Raw genomic sequence first — 10087 nt, 5'->3', positions numbered from 1 at the left:
GTGTGATTGCCACTCTGTTATAAATCCTCCGAGTACTGTGTGGTGTCAGCATTATTGATCCAGGGATGACACCGGGGCACAGAGATCAGACTGTTTAAGGTCTGGTCGCTACAGAGATGGTATCAGAGCACACGTTGACTGTAGGACACGACCACTAAGCTAAAAACCTAGATCACTATTCACGCTCTTCTCTTCTGACCTCTCATCTTTTATACTCTTTAGGATGGCGGATGCAAGGAACAAGTTCACGCAACCGGATGAGGATACACCCTTTTCGACTCCGAAGACATCGACGGTATGGACGACGATGCAGGAGACGAACAGGAACCAGTGCCTATAGGGCACTGGAAAGCCACCTCGTCATATGATATATATATATATGGTGGACACACCCAAAGAGGGCAATGGCGACGGAACAGCGGGGGATGACCCCTCCAAGAAGCAACCTAAGCGCCGGCATCAGCGGCACCGCTCTAAGTCCCGCCAAAGCAAAAACGGTGATACCGGCAGAGGAGATAATAACACCCCGGACAGTGCCGAAGACAACTCCCTACAGCAAGATTCAACGCAGGAGGATGGAGAAGCCAGCCCCCCTGAGAGAGCGGCAGATAGAGAGGTAGAGGATGATAATTACATGCCTCCCTACTAAGACGAGGCAAACCTCGACGACGACGAATTTGTCGTGCCTGAGGATCCCGTCGAGCAAGAGCACTTCCAGCGCAGGCTCATGGCTATGGCAAGTAGCCTTAAGAAAAGCAGCAGCAGCTTAGAGCTAATCAAGATCTGCTAGCTGACAGATGGACTAAAGTCCTCGCGGCCGAGGAATATAAACTCGAACGCCCCTCCAAGAGTTACCCAAAATGCAGGTTGCTACCCCGACTGGAGGAAGAAGCGTATGACGCGACTGATCAGCCACCTCATGGCCGCGATAGAGAGGCATTCCAACCAAAAGCTCAGCCTGTACCCCGACGCCATTCAAATAAAATGGCATGGGGAAATACGCCAGACCTGCGAGACGTATTGGAGGACAAAGCAAAACATGCAAGATCGATCTACGGATCACGAGGGCGCGCCACTATGTGAGACGATAAACGTCACGCCGGATACAGTAAAAGTAAATCCGGCCGGTTCGAACACAACGGGCAAGACTCATTGGAGCTGCATCGCGATATAGCCCAGTAAAGAGGTGCCGCACACCCCTTATGCTTCATAGATGAAGTAATGGATCATCAAATCCCAGAGGGTTTCAAACTCGTAAACATAGAATCATACGACGGCACGACAGATCATGCGCTATGGATCGAGGATTTCCTCCTGCACATCCACATGGCCCGCGGTGCTGACCTACACGCAATCAAATACCTCGCACTCAAACTTAAAGGACCAGCTCGGCATTGGCTCAACAGCTTGCCAGCAGAGTCCATTGGCTGTTGGGAAGATCTGGAGGCCGCATTCCTCGACAACTTTCAGGGCACTTATGTGCGACCACCAGACGCCGATGACCTGAGCCATATAATTCAGCAGCCAGAGGAATCGGCCAGGCAATTCTGGACACGGTTCCTAACAAAGAAAAATCAAATCGTCGACTGTCCGGATGCAGAGGCCCTAGCAGCTTTTAAACACAACATCCGCGATGAGTGGCTAGCCCAGCACCTTGGTCAGGAAAAGCCAAAATCTGTGGCAGCCCTCACGACACTCATGACCCACTTTTGTGCGGGAGAAGACAGCTGGCTGGCTCACAGTAATAACATGTCAAAGAACCGTGGTACTTCAGATACCAAGGACGGCAATGGCAGGTCACGTCGCAACAAACATAAGCGCCGCATTAACAACGACAATACCGAGGATACGGCAGTCAATGTCGGATTCAAAGGCTCTAAACCCGGTCAGCGGAAAAAGCCATTTAAAAGAAGCACTCCGGGCCTTTCCAGTTTGGACCACATACACGAACGCTCGTGTCAAATACACGGCACCCCCGACAAGCCAGCCAACCACACCAATAGGGATTGTTGGGTATTCAAAATAGGCCAGCAAGTTAAATGCCAAAAACAAAGATAAGGGGCCACATAGCGATGACGAGGAAGAGCCCCGGCAGCCGAACACCGGAGGACAGAAGAGGTTCCCCCCACAAGTGCGGACGGTGAACATGATATACGCAACCCACATCCCCAAGAGGGAGCGGAAGCGTGCGCTCAGGGACGTATATGCGTTGGAGCCAGTCGCCCCAAAGTTCAACCCATGGTCCTCCTGTCCGATCACCTTCGATCGCAAGGACCACCCCACTAGTATCCGTCATGGCGGATTCGCCGCACTGGTCCTAGACCCAATCATTGACGGATTTCACCTCACTCGAGTCCTTATGGATGGCGGCAGTAGCCTGAACCTGCTTTACCAGGACAAAGTGCACAAAATGGGTATAGACCCCTCAAGGACCAAACCCACAAAAACGACCTTTAAAGGCGTCATACCAGGTGTAGAGGCCCATTGCACAGGCTCAGTCACACTGGAAGTGGTCTTCGGATCCCCGGATAACTTCCGAAGCAAAGAGTTAATCTTTGATATAGTCCCGTTCCACAGTGGTTATCATGCACTGCTCGGGCGAACCGCATTTGTGAGATTCAATGTGGTACCGCATTATGCATACCTCAAGATCAAGATGCCAGGACCTCAGGGGGTCATTATAGTTAACGGAAACACAGAGCGCTCTCTTCGAACTGAGGAGCACACTGCGACCCTCGCAGCGGAAGCGCAAAGCAGCCTCTTAAGGCAATCCCCTAGTTCGGCGTTTAAGGACCCAAACACCTTCAAGCGTGCCCGGAGTAATCAGCAACAGGACCGCCTGGCACGTTCTAAGCTTGCATAGCAATGCGGCCCCCACCCCGGCCCAAGCCAAACGGCGAAATTCGTGCCACGCGTACATAATTACGCATTAAAAATACCATGGGCACAGGCTGGGAGGGGGGCATGACTACGGTACGCCCCAAGATGCGGCTTAAACCGCACTAGGGGCTTCCCGTTTTGTTATTTTTTTTCTTTTCTGGACTTTAATCTCTGGAAACCCGGTCCGGCAGCATGATTGCCGAACATATGATGCAGCAACCAAGAAGGCAACAAGCTACGTCACACCACGGAACTCCCAGGTGGATTACGATAACGAGTGTAATACTTGCCTTAATACTATTCTTCAGCTCGCCCTTGGAGGGGACATAGTCCTACTTTTTACTTATTGCACTGCATGTATCATTCTGCTTTAACGCACCTTTTTGAATAAACAATGCATAGCATTAAGACTATTATTACATTCTTCTTTTATATATATATATATGTTCATTCATGACATCCAGCACCCGTACACTCTGGTATGGCCAGTACGCTAGGGGCTTAAGCATACCCCACAATACGGCGTGAGAAGTCCGGACACTTTCAACAGTGCGGCACCCCGAACTTATAGCATTATATGCATCAGGTCCGAATCATGTCTTGGGTCAATAGTTGGGTTTGCCCGGCTCCCATGTTTTGGTACCTTACGTTCTGCTATATCGGCTAAGGTAGCACTGGGAGAACTACTGCGATTGTGCCCTGGTTCTGCTGGGCTAAGCACCTCAGTAGAGAAAGCTAAAACTGGCTGTCATGATAAGGCGAGAGACTGGTCGCTGTTCGAGTGGTTTTCGAGTCCTTAAAGACTTATGCCACTTAGAGCGAGGAGTCGGCCCTGTCCGGCTTAAGGCGTGTATCGCGCCCCGAGTTCGGCCTTCCGAACACTAGGGGCTTCGCCAAAATTTAAAATTATGGAATTCTATGGCTAGGTGAGAGTGATAATGCATTATAGTCCGATTGCCTTGTTCGTTGTGCTGAGCACCTCCCTCGAAGGACCCAAAAATGGGAACAAGAGTGCTCAGGTTTATCCTGAACACCCCAGCACTCGTGGCATGGGGGCAGAAGCCGACGACTAGCCATCTCTCAGATTTGATAAACAGCCGAACAGAAGGTAATATTTTAAATTCAAACAAGCATTGCACAACGCATATGAACAAGTTTTCATGAATATAGGATTACACGAGCGGGTTTACTCAAATATTGTATCTTTGGTACACTCATCCGCTACGAGACGGGCACCCTTCAGGACACCCTCATAGTACATCTCGGGGTGGCAATGCTCCTTGCCCTCCGGCGGCCCTTCCTTGATCAGCTTCACGGCGTCTAGCTTGGCCCATTGCACCTTCACACGGGCGAAAGCCTGACATGCACCTTCGATGCAGACGGGCCACTTGACGACTTCCAGCCGTGGGCAGGCATCCACAAGCCGCCTCACCAGGCCGAAGTAGCTATTCGGAAGGGCGTCGCCAGGCCACAGCCGTACTATAAAGCCCTTCATGGCCTGTTCGGCCGCCTTGTGTAGCTCGACCAGCTGCTTTAGCTGGTCGCTCATAGGCACCGGGTGTTCGGTCCCAGTATATTGGGCCCAGAAAAACTTCTCCGTTGAGCTTCCCTCCTCGGCCTGGTAAAACGTTGCGGCATCCGACATGCTGCGGGGCAAATCTATGAATGCTCTTGGAGAGCTCCGGATTCGGGTAAGTAACAAGTAATTTACTTTCACATGCTTGCTTTGCATATAGAATCCCTTACCCGCCGCTATCTTCTTCATCGCATCAATCTCCTGGAGGGCCTTTTGGGCTTCGGCCTTGGCATTCTTTGCACTCTCGAGGGCCGCGGCAAGCTCGGACTCTCACGTCTTCAAGTCAAGCTCCAACGCCTCGTGCTTTGTCACGAGAGCGTGGAGCTCTTGCCGCACCTCGCCCACCCGAGCCTCCTGCCTTTCCCGCTCGGTGTGCTCCTTGGCCACTTTGTTTTCGGCCTTGGATAGCACTTGCTTCAGGGTCACCACCTCGGCCGTGGCTCCTGGCAAATTCATGATGATCCTGTCATTTTGCAATCGCATTCCTTTCATATATGTCCATAGACTAGGTGCTACTTACCTTTGTTCTCCTCGAGCTGCCTCTTGGCAAGGCCGAGCTCTTCCGTGGACCCTTTGAGGTCCTGCTTCAGTGCGGCGACCTCCGCAGTCAGTGTGGCAGAGGCCAGCAGCAAAACCTGCATACGCATATAGACATACTTATATTAGACTCCTGCGATAGTGTTTGATCCTCTGTTCGGCTTTTCTTTGTGAACACCAAACAGAGCATCAGGGGCTACTGTCTCTGCGGTAATATTTTTCCCATATTTCAAAAACTTACCTCAAAGCCTGTTAGAAGGCTGGCACAGGCTTTAGTCAGTCCGCTCATGGCGGACTGAACCTTCTGGACCACCGCACTCATAATAGTGCGGTGCTCCTCGTCGATGGAAGCACTGTGAAGCGCTCCCAGCAGATTGTCCGGTGCCTCTGGATGGACAGAGGTCACCGGCACAGGCGTCTTGCCCCTCTTGGAAGGAGGCCGCCTGCCCGAGTCCGGAACCACTGGAGGTTCCGGCGCGGTGTTCGGCCGAGGGCCGAACTCGGAGCCCTCGGGGGCCTTGTTCCCTTTGCTCCTGGAGTCTGGAAGGTCGCCTTGAGGCGCCTCCGGGACTGTCTCCCCTCGACCCGATGCCTCTTGAGACAACACCTCGGCGTTGTCCGTAGGGCAAGGGGAGGTGGCGGTCGGAAGTGGATCGCTATCCATATCCGACAGGTCCAGGGAGCCGTCCGACGAGGATACGTCAATACGGGCTCGGGGCGGTCTGCATAATCACGATTCGGCATTAGGAGAAGCAGTGCGACAAAGGAATGCCATGAGCTACTCTGGTATCTGAATACTTACGACTTCGCCAGGGGCTTGGCCCTAGGCAGCCACTCGTCTTCGCCTTTGGCGACGGTGGTGGAACTGTCCAGAAGGAGAGTCCTTCCCTTCTTGGACCCTTCGGCCCCCCAGTTGGGGCGGCCTTCCTTTTCTTATCTCCCCGACTGGAGGGGGAGTGTCTTCATCTTCCTCCTCGTCTTCATGGGAGGAGTGTGCCGAGGAGTCCTCGGACAATGAGTCCGATATCACCTGGCACCGAGAACTCTTTCGGGTTCCCTTGGCCTTCTTGGTCTTCTCCAGCACCTTGTAAGGAGCCGGAGTCAGCATCTCCGTCAGGAGAGCGTCCGAAGTGTCTTCGGGCAGAGGGGCCGGACAGTTAATCTGCCCCGACGTCTCCACCCAGTCCTGTCAAAGGTATGGAGCTCAGACCCCGCACATGACTAAGCTAGGGGAAACAAATATCCTACTGGATGTATAGAACTCACCGAACACGCTAGGCGCTTTGCGCTTAGCCCGCGGTCCTCGGCGAGAGAGGGAGGGACCTCGGCGCCCTTGAACAGTACCCTCCAGACGTCCTTGTGTGTCGTATCGAAGAGCTCGCTCAGAGTCTGGTGCTGGGCCTGGTCGAACTCCCACAAGTTAAAATCCCGTTGTTGACATGGGAGGATCCGGCGGATGAGCATGACCTGGACTATGTTGACAAGCTTGAGCTTCTTGCTTGCCATACTCCGGATACATTTCTGGAGTCCATCCAGCTCCACTGATGAACCCCACGACAAGCCCTTCTCTTTCCAGGAAGTGAGCCGTGTAGGGAATCCGGATCGAAACTCGGGGGCCGCCACCCATTTGGTGTCGCGCGGCTCGATGATGTAGAACCAGGCCGATTGCCACCCCTTTATGGTCTCCACGAAGGAGCCCTCAAGCCATGTGACATTGGGCATCTTGCCCACCATGGCTCCGTCGCGTTCTGCTTGTTGGCCTCCCACCACCTTCGGCTTGAAGTTAAAGGTCTTCAGCCACAGGCCGAAGTGGGGCCGGACGCGGAGGAAAGCCTCATAGACGATGATGAACGCCGAAATGTTGAGGATGAAGTTCGGGGCCAGATCATGAAAGTCCAGCCCGTAGTAGAACATGAGACCACGGACGAATGGATGAAGAGGAAACCCCAGTCCACGGAGGAAGTGGTGGAGGAAAACTACCCTCTCATGAGGTTCCGGGGTAGGAACGACCTGCCCCGCAGCGGGCAGCCGATGTGCGATATTCGCGGCTAAGTATCCGGCGCCGCGTAGCTTTTTGATGTGCCCCTCCGTAATGGAGGAAGCCATCCATTTGCCCCCCGCTCCGGACATGTTTGGAGAAGGTTGAGGAAGAAGGCGTGGGTAGAAAAAGGCTAAACCTTATCCCTTTATAAGGGCGGCTGAAGCCATGCGCCCCCACTAGCCTGGTAAAACTCGCTTATTCCCCAAGCGCCGTAATCGATGGGGCGGTTGGATTACCCACGCCCGTATTGATGAGAATCCCGTAATAAGGGGGACACGATCCCTGCTTTGACAAGACGTGTCAGGAAACTGCCTCGCGTTATGTGCGGAGTTAGTTAAAGGAAACGGTTCAAATAATCACTGGGCCATGACATAACGTCATGTTGCTGAAACATGTCAGCAGATTAGATTTGTGGAAATATTATTCTCTCTACGGTGGTATGTGGAACTTATTTTGCAGGGTCGGACACTATCCTTGTATTCAAATTCTTCCGGGGTGTATTAAGAGGAGGAACCCACCTTGCAATGCCGAAGACAATACTGCACGCCGGACTCGACGTCATTGAAGCCTGGTTCAGGGGCTACTGAGGGAGTCCTGGATTAGGAGGTCTCCGGACAGCCGCACTATATCCTTTGGCCAGACTGTTGGACTATGAAGATACAAGATTGAAGACTTCGTCTCGTGTCCGGATGGGACTCTACTTGGCGTGGAAGGCAAGCTAGGCAGTACGGATATGGATATCTCCTCCTTTGTAACTGACCTTGTGTAACCCTAACCCTCTCTGGTGTCTATATAAACCGGAGGGTTTTAGTCCGTAGGACAACATACAATCATACCATAGGCTAGCTTCTAGGGTTTAGTCTCTCCGATCTCGTGGTAGATCAACTCTTGTAATACTCATATCATCAAGAATAAATCAAGCAGGACGTAGGGTTTTACCTCCATCAAGAGGGCCTGAACCTGGGTAAAACATCGTGTCCTGCCTCCTGTTACCATCCGCCTTAGACGCACAGTTCGAGACCCCCTACCCGAGATCCGCCAGTTTTGACACCGACAGAAGTGTAGGCATGTTCTGATGGCTCTCTCCATGAATGAAGAGTGCGTGGAGGGGTATATATAGCCTCCACATAAAATCTCACTGTTACACACAAATCACCAAACTTGGTAGGACCGAATCATACAACTCGGTCAGACCGATTTAGTTCATAATGTGACCATTAGGGTTTTCGGTGGGACCGACATGTCAACTCGGTGGGACCGATATCATTAGGGTTAGGGCATAACGTAATCTCGGTGAGACCGATTGCACAAACTTGGTGAGACCGATTTTGGTAATAGACTAACCAGAGAGTTGATCAGGCACTCTCGGTGGGACCGATTCGCTCTTTCGGTAGGACCGAAATGTTATGAAAGGGAAACAGAGAGTTTGCATCGCAATCTCAGTGGGACCGATCGCTCATCTCGGTTGGACCGAAACGTTACGAAGGGAAACAGAGAGATTACAATCCCATCTCTGTGAGACCAAGATCCCTATCGGTGAGACCGAAAAGACTAGGATTTGTGGCAGTGGCTATGTCAAGTGAACTCGGTGGCGCCGGATAGATCAAATCAGTGGGGGCGAGTTTGACTTTTGGTTTGGGATATATTTGGATATGAGAAAGGGATTGATGGTTGTGGAGCATATCACTAAGCACTTTGAGCAAGAACCTCATTAAGCAACACCTCATCCCCTCTTAATAGTATTGGCTTTTCCTATGGACTCAATGCGATCTTGGATCACTAAAATGAAATGTAGAGTCTTGTGCTTTGAGCTTGAGCCAATCCTTTTGTCCTTAGCATTTTGAGGGGTCCACTTTCTAATCCATGCCATGCCAATCATTGAGATTTTCCTGGAATATTTACCTTCAAGTAGCATTAGCTCAATGAGCTATATGTTGTTAGGAATTACCAAAACCACCCAGGGATAGTTGCACTTTCAACATCATACTATGTGAACGTCACTCTATGTCTATGGATATCCTTGTTTGTTCCTTGTAGGACTAACCCGTGTAGGTATTGAAAGTGCAACTCACTCCAATGGATTGCTCCGAATGATCTACATCAACATTGAGCATCTACATCTTCAACACCTACATGAAGTCATCATCGACAAAACCCAAGGTTAGTTCATCCCTCTTAGGGGGGATATCACATCTAGGGGGAGATTTACTCTAATCAATTGAGCTAAAGCAACTCTAACAATGTGAACAAGACAATGCTATATGTAAAAGTGGCAACCCCACTTGTGCTTAAATGATGAGTATGACCTATGATCAAATGTTCTCATTTGACTCCTCAGTCAATATACTCATATATAGATGACCTAGTCATCGCCAATTGCTTGATAGATGCTAGAGTGTTTGTGCATGCTCTGCCACATATTTCATTTGCCATTTTATTGTGTGAGCATGTTGGTTGCATATTTTTCTCATTCGAGGACATCCACTTGTTGTTTTGATTGTTTGGCGTTTTTCTCTTTTGCCAAGTGGATGAACAAGAATGCCTAAGAACCTCCTCTAGCTATGTATGCTTTTCTCGTCTCAAACTCAATTCATGCTACATCACAAAGTTCGATCAAGTCAGATTCGAACCACTCTATGTGAGGAGCACTCGGAGTCCCCGATTCGTCATAGACTTAAACTTCCAAAACCTGTTTGTGCATTTTGGTATGACCGAGTCATCCACTTCGGTCACACCGAGTTCACTAAGTTGATCTAGGTTTTCAATATCGGTGCAACCGATTTGAACTTTTCAGTCACACCGAGTTGAAGTAATTGCTTGCGATTCTGCATCTCGGTGCCACTGAGTTGTTCCACTCGTTCACACCGACAGGGTCGGGATATATATACCGACGGGTTGAATTTTGGAAATTTCTCCAAAACCCTTCACCCCGCGCGTGTCCTGCTCTGCCTCCTCGGGTCTCTGGATCATCTCCTTGCCGCCAGCGACCTCCCGCCGCTGGTTTCCATCGCCGTCAATGGAAATATACTCCACCATTGTCGCCATAGCGAACT

This window comes from Triticum dicoccoides, chromosome 1A (genome assembly GCF_002162155.2).
Source record: "Triticum dicoccoides isolate Atlit2015 ecotype Zavitan chromosome 1A, WEW_v2.0, whole genome shotgun sequence".
Lineage (NCBI taxonomy): Eukaryota > Viridiplantae > Streptophyta > Magnoliopsida > Poales > Poaceae > Triticum > Triticum dicoccoides.
Note: the sequence above shows the minus strand (reverse complement) of the source record.